A 12,919-nucleotide genomic window follows, 5' to 3' on the forward strand; every position below is an offset into this window, starting at 1 on the left:
TCTGGGGTGGGTAAGATGTGTGCGCACCTTACCCTCTACCCCGATGGGTAGACATGCTCTTTTCGTGAAGACCCGCGACAGCAAATAGAGTATGATATAGGTGAGAGTGTGTGCACAAGTAAGCATACAATTTAACAGAGGAAAAGGAAAATAGGTACACAAACAAGTGGACATGGAACACAAAGCACGAATAGACAATTACGATTGCATGAAGGAAATCTAGAACTAATGCATAACAAACGAGTCATACACTGGCGTGGACCTATTAAGAGCCGATTGGGCTCCCGTGCACCCGCTCACTCATTTATTGTGAGAGAAAAAAATTTAGGCATATGAAAGATGCACCCGCTTGATTTCAGAGGGTGCTCTAAAATATTTTGAGACCTAATTTATAACAAATATCAATCATGGGTGAGATGGTTCAGATACTTAGATTAAATCACAAGATATAATAGGTTGAAGGTCCAATTCTTACATCTAGCAAATATATCATTTTTGATCTTTAAATTTCGCCTCCCATTGCCTATCCCTACAAATGTTCTTACTAAAATATTAACAATAAAGATACACCTACAAGGATTGAACTCATAACCTCAAGTACTATTACAAACACAAACTTACGACTGCACCAAGGGCAACTTCTTGTTTATTTTTCTACCATTTTGATTTTTCATGATTTATTTTTCTTCCCATTGCAAATTCATCTTAAAAATCTGTGTTTTTTTATCTCGTTTTCAAGGCAACATATATTTATTTCAAGGGCCAAGGTCGATTCCGTTTGAAAAAAATGTATTTTTATTCCTTATATCGCCACAATTGACTTTACTCAGGTCAAACCGCATTGACTCTTCCCTGGCCAAACCGCTACTTTGTGGACCATTGATACAACTTAAAGGTGCATCTTTATGAAATATCACACGAGTTTTGCCATGGGCCTTGCTAGGAGGGTGCTGGACATGAGATATCTTCTAACAGAGGTATCCACCTATATATTAGTTTGACAAATTGATCAGATAAATAGTTTGACAATTTTGACATGCTCGTTATTGGAAAATTTTGTTTTTTGACCCAAGACATGACATTTTTGCGAAATTCCTCCTCCTCCGCATGATCGCCCTCCCAAGCCTTAATTGCCATTTTGATTTCCAAAATAACCGACTGAAGTTGCTGGAGTTGTTCCTCATGTTGATCGAGACGGGTTTGTTGAGCTATGGTTTCCATGGACACACAGCAGGTCGAAGCAGGTCGGACCAGTGATGAAGAATAATTCACAGACTAATAAAAAAAAGGAAAGAAGACATAATAGAAATGGAGTAAGTCGGCCGATTTTATTAAATGTAAAAGCTGATAACAAACAGGGAATCCAGGGAAAACTTCCCTCTCTCAAAGACTAAGCAAGAGCCAATTACAATTTAGGAAAAAAAATAACAGAATGCCTTCTCTTTCCAGCCTCCTCCTTATTTAAGCACCACGCCTCTAACTAACATTCTTAGCCACTTTCCTTTTCTACCCTTTTGGACCTTCTAGAATATACCTTTAAAATATTTGGTTTATGTGGCTTTGGTCCATAATAATTGGATCCGTAACAGACAAAGTCAAGTATCACGAATTATCTTTCTTTTAAGACATGCATGCTTTAATAGTGATGATTACCACTTCAATCTCTTGTCTTATTTTCAAAAAAAGTTATTTCCTGTCTTCTAAAAATTTAAATGTATGATGCCAGATTCTGGAAAGTTTATTCATTAAGCACTTGCGCTGATGACATGCACATTATTGGAAAATCTAACATAAATATATTAACTCCAAGTTTAAGATGCTACAGTGGCGGAAGGGAAAGGAACTGGACTACATGGACTTATGGTAGCCTCTTGTGTTGCATCCATGTATTGAAAAAAGAAAATAAAAGAAGTTGAAGATGTGTATGAAATTTCACTAAAGTTAGCATAGACGTTTGTAACACCCCAAATCCACACATTGCATATAACATATATTTCATATATAATACATGTTTTCCCCACATAGGTCCTTGATACAAGAGTTTATAATATAAAATACACAGCTCAAAAATTTCAAAAATACAAGCTCTTGCATCCTAGCATCTATGCTTCCAAAACAGCTAAGCATATAGGGAAATAATTCACATAACACTTTTTCCCTTATAATAATTACCTGCACACATAATTTGAAAACACGAAATGAGGGTTAGACATGAATGTGTTAGACATGAATGTCTAGTGAGGTTCCCTTCTATGTAATGCAGGGTGAAGATCACCAAAACATTTATTTCAAATCATTCATCTTAAGAAGTAAAACTAAAAATGTACTGCTTCGGTCCATCGAACCTCTGGTTTCAAATAACACTTAGAAAATATTCTGACATTCCGGACCAGAGCCCCTCTGGTCTCTCTTCCAGAGCTTCTGGTCTTCACGACCAGAGCCGCTGGTTTCACTAACCAAACTTAGAATATAATTCGACATTTAGGACCAGAGCCCCTCTGGTATCTCTTCCAGAGCTTCTGGTCTTCACGACCAGAGCCTTTGGTTTACTAACCAGCACCTCTGACTCATATAATTTTTCAAAAATGGTCTTTAGATAAACCTTCAACCAATAAGATAACCTTTTTCATAAAAAGAACAATTGTAAAAAGTTCATGTTCGACCAGAGCCTCTGGTTGTACTAACCAGAGCTTCTGGTTCAAAAGACAAGACCAACCAGAGCCCCTCTGGTTCAACGTGAAAGTCAACCAGAGCTTCTCTGGTCTGTTTTTCATAAAAAGACTAAGTATAAAATTCTTTTCTTAAAACATTTAAAATATGATTTTAACGTGAAAACACTTAACAAAAGATACAACACCTCTAATCCAATTAATACATTTTAGTAAAAACTTGCTCATCCTTCAAATCAATAACTAGAATCCTMTGTTCCAACGATGAGGACCAACCAGAGCCTCTCTGGYTCCTTACAAGGAACAACCAKAGCCTCTCTGATTCCTCACGAAAATAACCATTCTGTTTCAAAACACTTTTAACCAATATCAATGGCCATAGGCCAAGTTTTCCCTTTCTCAATAACATCAATACCATTATTTCTAATAAGAACAATATCTTTGAGTTCTCAAATCACAAAGAAGTAAGGACTCAAATTTATTGTAGTCTTAAAAGACATAATAGTAAGAGCTATAATATTCACACACAATTGACACTCTTATTTCAAAAGACATCCCTCCTTGATATACCACCCTTATTCCTCCATCAAAACAGGGCTATTTATCAGAACAGACATAAGTCACCACGTCTGAAAGTACCCATTCCCAGTTCCAAACCAGAACACACAAAAGTCACCACGGCTGAGGGAACTAAAAACACGTTTCATACCACACTTGGTAGAAACAATTTACAAAAGCCACTTCCATACCAAAACAGACTTACGTCACCACGCTTGGTAGGAACAATTTACAAAAGCCACTTCCATACCAAAACAGACTTACGTCACCACGCTTGGTAGGAAGATCTCCCAAAACTTCATATCCCTTTTAAAATCCTCAGAACATGATATTATTTCCAAAACTGTTTTAAAGAAGCAAACTCTTCTTTATCCTTTCAACAATAACAGTAACACCTTTAAAACTATCAAAATAGTTTTACCATCTTTTCTTCAAAACCAACATCAAAACTCATAGCGTATAATCAACAGAATTTATAAAACTCACAGATTATAACCAACGGTAGTTTAAAAACTCACCTTAACAAACARCTTTTCTTGATGAAAGTCACACAGCAAAARCTCTATTCTTAACACAGAATCTTCAAGAACACCTTACTCACACACAGGTTCTTTTTTTCTAAAAGAGTGACAGTGATCCGGGTAACCTTACGCAAACTTTTCTTTAAATACTCTCACCAAGGCGGTGGAGGATTTTAATAATAAAACTTCAAAGGCGGTGAAGGCTTTAACCAATAGAAATAACCTTGGGCGGTAGGTTTTGCATTATAAAATTCATGGTTTCTTAACCATGAAGATATAAGCTTTTAAACAATAAAATAATGTTTCCACCCGAAATCATCATCAATAAACACCACCCCATGTATGCTTCACACCACATGCATACATGTATAAATCATGTGTCATGCCATCTTTTCACATATATGCATGCACAATATCATGAATATCATGTTCACATATATAGTTCATGCATTTCTACTTAGATATGCATATTTCACGTAATCCACATAATAAACATGTATAAATTACCTCAACCTAGGTTGTCTCAAACCAGGTTATAACATTCTTCCCCCCTTAAAAGAATTTCGTCCCGGAATTCACTTATTCAAATAACCATGGATATTGGGTTCTCATGTCAGATTCTAATTCCCAACTTGCTTCTGAACCCTTATGAAAAAACCATTGTATTTTTACTAGACTGATCTCCTTGTTCCTCAATACTCTGGTCTTTCTGTCAATTACTGCCTCTGGTTTCTCGATAAAATTCAGCTTACTATCAAGCTTAATCTCAGGAAGTGGTATTGCTAAACTTGTGTCTGCCAAACATTTGCGTAGATTTGATACATGAAAGGTGCTGTGAATTAAACGAAGTTCTTTTGGTAGTTCCAACTGATAAGCTACCGGTCCAATTCTTTTGCAGATCCTGAATGGTCCAATATACCTTGGACTAAGCTTATCTTTCTTCCCAAATCTCATTACTCCTTTCCATGGAGATACCTTTAACATTACAAAGTCACCTATGTTAAATTTAATCGGTTTTCTTCGTTTGTCGGCATAACTTTTCTGTCGATCCTAGGCAGTTTTGATTTTAGCTCGAATCTGATCAATCTTTTCAGACGTTACTTGCACATTCACCTACCTCATTCCAACATAACGGCGTTTGACATTTTCTTTCATACAGGACTTCATAAGGTGCCGCTTGGATGCTGGAGTGATAACTATTATTGTAGGCAAATTCTATCAATGGTAAATGTTCTTCCCATGATCCSCCGAAGTCGATGACACAAGATCTCAACATATCTTCGAGAGTTTGGATGGTTCTTTCATTTTGTCCCTCAGTTTGTGGATGATAAGCCGTACTTAATCTGATTTGTGATCTCAAAGCTCTTTGCAGACTTTCCCAGAACTTTGAAGTAAAACGACTGTCCCTATCAGATATGATGGACAATGGAACTCCGTGTCTAGTCACAATTTCTTTGATATAAATTTGAGCCAATCTTTCCAATGAATAAGTCTCTTTCATTGGTATGAAATGTGCAGACTTTGATAGACGATCCACTATTACCCATATTGCATCATAAGCTTTTGGGGTTCGGGGTAATTTCATGATAAAGTCCATTGTAATATGATCCCATTTCCACATCGGTATTTCCAATGATTGTAGATTCCCATAGGGTCTCTGATGCTCTATTTTAACCTGCAAACAAGTTAGGCATCGTTCTACATATCTTGCGATGTCTTTCTTGAGACCTGGCCACCAATAAAATGCTTTCACATCCTTATACATCTTGTTGGTACCTGGGTGAATGGAATAACGGGATTTGTGGCTTTCATTTAGGATGGTTTCTCGTGCATTCCCATAATTCGGTTCCCATATCCGACCTTGAAAACATAATACTCCTTCCCCATTCGGTTTCATGATGGAAATTATCTTACTCACTTTTTCTGGTTTCTTGTTTTCTTCCTTGACAGCTTCTGTTGGGCATGCTTGTATTTTCTTATGCAAATCTGGGTTTAAACTTATTTTCATCGCCACTGCCTTGATAGTTCCACTTTTCTCTTTACGGCTTAGAGCATCGGCCACAACATTAGCCTTTCCTGGGTGATACAAAATTTCACAGTCATATTCATTGATTAATTCAATCCATCGTCGCTGTCTCATATTCAGATCCTTCTGGTTGAACAAGCATTGTAGGCTTTTGTGATCTGTATAAATTTTACACTTCGTTCCCAATAGGTAATGCCTCCAAATCTTTAATGCAAAAACCATAGCTGCCAATTCCATGTCGTGAGTTGGGTAATGTTTTTCATGATCTTTCAATTGTCGAGATGCATATGATATGACTTTCCCTTTTTGCATCAAGACACAGCCTAAACCCAGTTTTGATGCATCACTATATACCACAAAGTCTTCAATTCCATCAGGTAAAGATAGTATTGGGGCGCTGCAAAGATGATCTTTTAATAACTGAAAGGCTCTTTGCTGTTCTTCTTCCCACTGAAATTTAACGTTCTTTCGAGTTGATTTCGTCAAAGGCACGACTATTTTAGAGAAATCTTGAATAAACTTGCGRTAATAGCCCGCCAATCCCAAGAAACTTTGAATTTCAGATGGTGTTTTCGATGCCTCCCATTTTGCAACTGCTTCAATCTTTTCTGGGTCTACTTTTAATCCATCTTTAGATATAACATGCCCCAGAATCTGGACTTTTCTTAGCCAAAATTCACACTTTGATAGTTTAGCATACAACTTTTCTCTTTTCAAAAGCTCGAGGATCAATCGAAGATGTTTTGCATGTTCTTCTTGGGTTTTGGAGTATATAAGAATATCATCGATAAATACAATGACAAATTTATCGAGGTATTCTCTACATATTCGATTCATCAGATCCATGAAAGCTGCAGGTGCGTTGGTTAAACCAAATGGCATAACCAAGAATTCATGGTGCCCGTACCTGGTTCAGAATGCTGTTTTTGCTATATCACCTTCTTTTACTTTCAACTGGTGGTATCCTTATCGCAGATTAATCTTTGAGAAGTAACTGGCTCCTACTAGCTGATCAAACAAATCATCAATCCTGGGCAATGGGTATTTGTTCTTTATGGTCAATTTGTTTAATTCTTGATAATCAATACACATACGCATAGTGCCATCTTTCTTTTTCACAAACAAAACTGGAGCTCCCCATGGTGAAGTACTTGGCTTGATAAATCGTTTGTCTGACAAATCCTTTAATTGTGTAACCAGTTCTTTTAATTCTGATGGAGCTAATCTGTACGGTGCTTTTGCTACTAGTGCTGCTCCGGGTATCAAATCAATCCCAAATTCAATAACTCTGTCTGGAGGTAGCCCTGTCAAGTCTTCTGGAAAGACTTCAGGATATTCACTGACAATCGGAATTAACTCTTGCTTACTCTTTTCCTTCTTAGCATCAATTATGTAAGCTAAAAATCCTTGGCATTTCTTTTGGATACATTTTCTGGCTTTCATCACGAATAGTAAATTGGTATGATGATCCTGATGATCACCATGATTTACGACTGTCCTTTTGTCAGGTAACATAATTCTAATCATCTTTTCATTGCAAACAATGCTAGCCTTATTTTCTGCCAACCAATCTATTCCTACTACCACATCAAATTCATTCATAGGCATGGGAAACAATCGGATAAGTATCTCACAATCCTCAATCATGATAGTGTAGTTTTTAAACATATAACTTACAGATACTTGACCGTTAGCAGTATCAACTACTAATTTATCGTCAAGTAGCACATAATTCATATGAGCAAATGAGGCAAATGATGGGGATACAAATGAGAAGTTTGCACCCGAGTCAAATAACACTTTAGCATGTAAGGAGTTCACGAAAAATGTACCTGTTACTACATCGGGTGTAGTTTCTGCTTCTCGTTTGGTCATTTGAAAAGATCGACCCCGCGCCCCAACCGTTGCTCCTCTGCCCATATTTGGTCTTCCTCGACCTGTTGATGTATTGCTCCCCATAGCTAACTGTGGAGCTTTTATTTGTGGACAATTTGGTCTGAGGTGATCCGGAGAATTACAATTAAAACACCTTTTAATTGTTGGGCAAACATTCGATAGATGACCTGTTTTGCCACATCTATAACATTTCCTTAGCCAATCCTGCATTCTCCCTGATGAACTTGATGACATCGGGGACAAGTCCTTTCATTGAATCTTGATATGAGCCTGTTTCCATGTTTTACAACTTTTGGTCCTTTGTATCCGGTTGATGGACCTTCCCATTTCCTCTTTTCTATTGCTTTCCCTTCTTCTTCTCTGTTCTTGTTTCTTTCTGTTACTTCTGCTGCGTCAACAGTTAATGAAAATGTAGCCGGATTCATGGCTATGACAAATTCTCGGATTGATGATTTCAATCCCCAAATATATCTTTCCATCTTTCTAGATTCTGAGGAAATATAATGTTCTGCAAATCTTGAATATTCTATGAATTTCTCTGTATATTCCCTTACGGTTCTATTTCCTTGTTCCAATTTTAGAAAGTCTTCTTCCATTTGTCTAACAGCAGCTTTTGGGCAAAACTGCTCCTTAAATCTGTTAACAAACTTTAGCCATGTCATAGTTTGCAAAATATCGGTTCTGGCTAAGGATTCTACTTCCCACCAAAATAGTGCATTCAATTTTAACACCGAGACTACAAATCTAACTTTATCTGTTTCAGCACATCGGATGGTATTGAATACAGACTCCATCTCCTTGATCCAACACATAGCCTTGATTGGATCTCTTTCTCCCGAGAAGGTTGGTGGTTTACAMGTTAGAAACATCTTTATATCTCCATCCCTGTTATTGATAATTGGAATCGATGGAGTAACTTCAATTCTGCCTGTCTCTATTCTGGCAGGATTCCTCAAAATAGAAGTCAAGGTTTCCCTTAGCCTTCCCATTTCTTCAGCTAATATGTCTATTGTTACATATTCTGGGTGAGACATCCGTTCTTGATTCATATTTTCAGAGTTTGATTCAGCTTGATTCATATTAATTTCTGGCTGACTTATTCTGCCTCTGGTCTGCCCTCTACCTCTGCCTCTACCTCTGCCTCGGCTTCTGCCCTCAGAGGTGCCAATAGGAACAACAGGGGATTCTTCTTCATTGGGGCGGGTGATCCTTTCTGACCTTCTCGATCTACTAGTCATCTGTAGATAACAAAGTCAAAACACATATTTTTCACATTCCCAAATATAATAAAGTGTCCAAGTTCAGTTATGTATCTGTAAATTCAAAATTACATTGGCCAGATGTAATCCGAAAATACCTTACACACTGACCTCTTAACTTATTATATTTATTCCAAAGGTGCTAACTATGTCTGTGACCCTAATATGCAATGAAATAGTTTAAGTCTAGGTATCATGCATGTGAATATCTAAATCTCTTAAACTTAGGCTCTGTGTAACACACAAGTTACCGAACCACATTTAATGGATAGATCTAAAGCTAAATTTCAAGTTCAACCTCAACGAAATACGGGATACATGTATATATATATATATATATATATATATATATACCATCAAAAGATAAGTTTTAGATCAACTTTTACATCAAAAGGGCCGAAAGTATTCGTCGAAAAAAAAACATCAACCCTGAAAGAGTGAAAATTACTATCCAAAAGCATAAACTACCGTAAACCAAAATATGACGGTCCTTGATTCCAACACGAACTATCAGCGATCTAGAACTTTCTCTTTGCTCTTAGCTTCTTTTCCTGAAAGGTTTACCACTAAAAGGATGAGCTAAGAAAGCTTAGTGAGTTTAAATGGATATCATGCACATCATGACTCATGTAAGTACATTTATAAGAAAAAAAAAATCTAGAAGTAAAGAGGCAATATTCATCAAAAGCTTGAGTTAACAAGATATAGAATTTCAAGGAAACAACAAGGACAATCAGATGAATTCATAACGCAAACACTTCAATAATCAAAATCACGCTATGCACAATTAATACATTAACCAACAATTTAAATTAAAACAACAGACAATTGTTAGGTTTGACCGACCAATCCGTATCCGTCCACTCTCAGATGGTGTACAAACCCTCTACTCATCTTCCTGCAATAACCGTCCTCCATCCCCGGAYAGATGAGTAGGGACAGCCCCTCCGGTTGTCTCACCCGGATCCAAAGGTGTCCGACAATCGGCGCCCAACACATGAACAATGTTAGGACCAAAATTGATTCTAATTATTCTAAAAGTTTTATCAAGCAATTGGAACAAGGATGGAAGATCTGAAGATGTTGTGCTAAAATGACTAGGTCTGAATGACCAGTGGCCTCTCTGGTATAGACCAGAGCCTCTCTGGATGACAGAGGCCTCTCTAGTATAGAATTCAATTATCATGTAAATATTGTCTATATAAAGAGTGATACAGGCATAGAATAAAAGTAACCATGAAACAACAATTATGATTACAATATGGGTAACACATACACCTATAGAGCACATAATAGGCATATATCCAAGTAAACTCACAATAGAATTCGGTTGAGTTAAACCGAATGTCAAACCGAGTGGTCGAATCCTATTTTCCAAATCAAAGTTAGAAAACCACCTCCAAGACTTCCATACAAGCTCAAACAATCCCTGGAAGATATAAATATTCAAAGTCTCATTAGTGAAGCACAACAAGAACTCACTCAAACCTTATTTCGATTAAGGTACTCTACTTTGGATTTCAATATAAATACTCAACTTGCAGAGCTATTTTACCCCTTTAAAACTCAGAATCACCAATTCAGATCTAAAGACAAGTTGTAGCCCTTTCTCTTGCCTTTCTAGGGCCTATTTATTCATAGTTTTTCGAATTTTATATGATTTTCTATGATTTTCCAAAAACAGGGCTGTAATCATCTTATCAAATGCTCAAAACACCCATTTCCATCCAAAACATTACCAATACTAGCCAAATAAGTTCCAAATTTATAGTTTCACTTATTTTTACCAAATTCCACAATAAACCAATGATAAACCATGATTATAACATCAATTTCTACTAATCTCATTGTATCTCAAATTGACTCCTAAAAGTCAACACTTGTTCTTAAGCTAACATCATACTTTTCAAGAAATATCACAATCCATCCATGGATTTCTCATACTAACACATAATAACACTTAAACTTAACATATTTTCATGATTTCATTACTAAATCATCACATGCATGGACTCAAAACTAATCAATTATTGCCAACATCGAAAACAAGATAGGAGATGAGTTTTACCGTTGATTTCTCCACAAATCCATCAAGAATCTTGATAAAACACTTGATTTAGGGATAAATTAACTCCCAAGTGTGTGTAATCGCACCTTAGAATACCAAGACTGATTTTGAGAGAGAACGGGGTTGAAAATGGGTAAAATGGGGCTGTTTTGGGGGTTTTCACATCTTAAACCCGAGTTGGGTCGGGTTGACCCAATTTGGTACCCATTTTGACTACTAAACACTAAAAATTGCATAACTTTTTGCTCGGGACTCCGTTTTCGATGAGGTTTTCGCCTATGCATCCGAAACGAGATAACCTACAAGCTCCAATAAAAAGATTCCATTGTTAAAACCCAATGCTCAAAACCATACCCGAAAAGTCGATGTTTTCAACACGTAATTAAGCGTATTAGGAAGATGGATGTTACACTCTGATACCAACTCTGTAACACCCCAAATCCACACATTACATATAACATATATTTCATATATAGAATACAAGTTTTTCCCCACATAGGTCCTTAATACAAGAGTATAAAAATACACAACCCAAAAATTTCAAAAGTACAAGCTCTTGCATCCTAGCATATGTGCTTCCAAAACAGCTAAGCATATAGGGAAATAATTCACATAACACTCTTTCCCTTATGATCATTACCTGCACACATAATTTGAAAACACGAAATGAGGGTTAGACATGAATGTCTAGTGAGGTTCCCTTCTATGTAATGCAGGGTGAAGATCGCCAAAATATTTATTTCAAATCATTCATCTTATGAAGTAAAACTAAAAATGTACTGCTTCGGTCCATCGGACCTCTGGTTTCAAATAACACTTAGAAAATATTCTGACATTCCAGACCAGAGCCCCTCTGGTCTCTCTTCCAGAGCTTCTGGTCTTCACGACCAGAGCCGCTGGTTTCACTAACCGGACTTAGAATATAATTCGACATTTAGGACCAGAGCCCCTCTGGTATCTCTTCCAGAGTTTCTGGTCTTCACGACCAGAGCCTCTGGTTTACTAACCAGCACCTCTGACTCATATAATTTTTCAAAAATGGTCTTTAGATAAACCTTCAACCAATAAGATAACCTTTTTCATAAAAAGAACAATTGTAAAGAGTTCATGTTCGACCAGAGCCTCTGGTTGTACTAACCAGAGCTTCTGGTTCAAAAGACAAGACCAACCAGATCCCCTCTGGTTCAACGTGAAAGTCAACCAGAGCTTCTCTGGTCTGTTTTTCATAAAAGACTAAGTATAAAATTCTTTTCTTAAAACATTTAAAATATGATTTTGACGTGAAAACACTTAACAAAAGATACAACACCTCTAATCCAATTAATACATTTTAGTAAAAACTTGCTCATCCTTCAAATCAATAACTAGAATCCTCTGTTCCAACGATGAGGACCAACCAGAGCCTCTCTGGTTCCTTACAAGGAACAACCATAGCCTCTCTGATTCCTCACGAAAATAACCATTCTGTTTCAAAACACTTTTAACCAATATCAATGGCCATAGGCCAAGTTTTCCCTTTCTCAATAACATCAATACCATTATTTCTAATAAGAACAATATCTTTGAGTTCTCAARTCACAAAGAAGTAAGGACTCAWATYTATTGTAGTCTTAAAAGACATAATAGTAAGAGCTATAATATTCACACACAATTGACACTCTTATTTCAAAAGACATCCCTCCTTGATATACCACCCTTATTCCTCCATCAAAACAGGGCTATTTATCAGAACAGACATAAGTCACCACGTCTGAAAGTACCCATTCCCAGTTCCAAACCAGAACACACAAAAGTCACCACGGCTGAGGGAACTAAAAACACGTTTCATACCACACTTGGTAGAAACAATTTACAAAAGCCACTTCCATACCAAAACAGACTTACGTCACCATGCTTGGTAGGAAGATCTCCCAAAACTTCAT

The sequence above is a fragment of the Cynara cardunculus genome, unplaced genomic scaffold (genome assembly GCF_001531365.2).
Source record: "Cynara cardunculus var. scolymus isolate 2C unplaced genomic scaffold, CcrdV1 Un_Scaffold_1571, whole genome shotgun sequence".
NCBI lineage: Eukaryota > Viridiplantae > Streptophyta > Magnoliopsida > Asterales > Asteraceae > Cynara > Cynara cardunculus.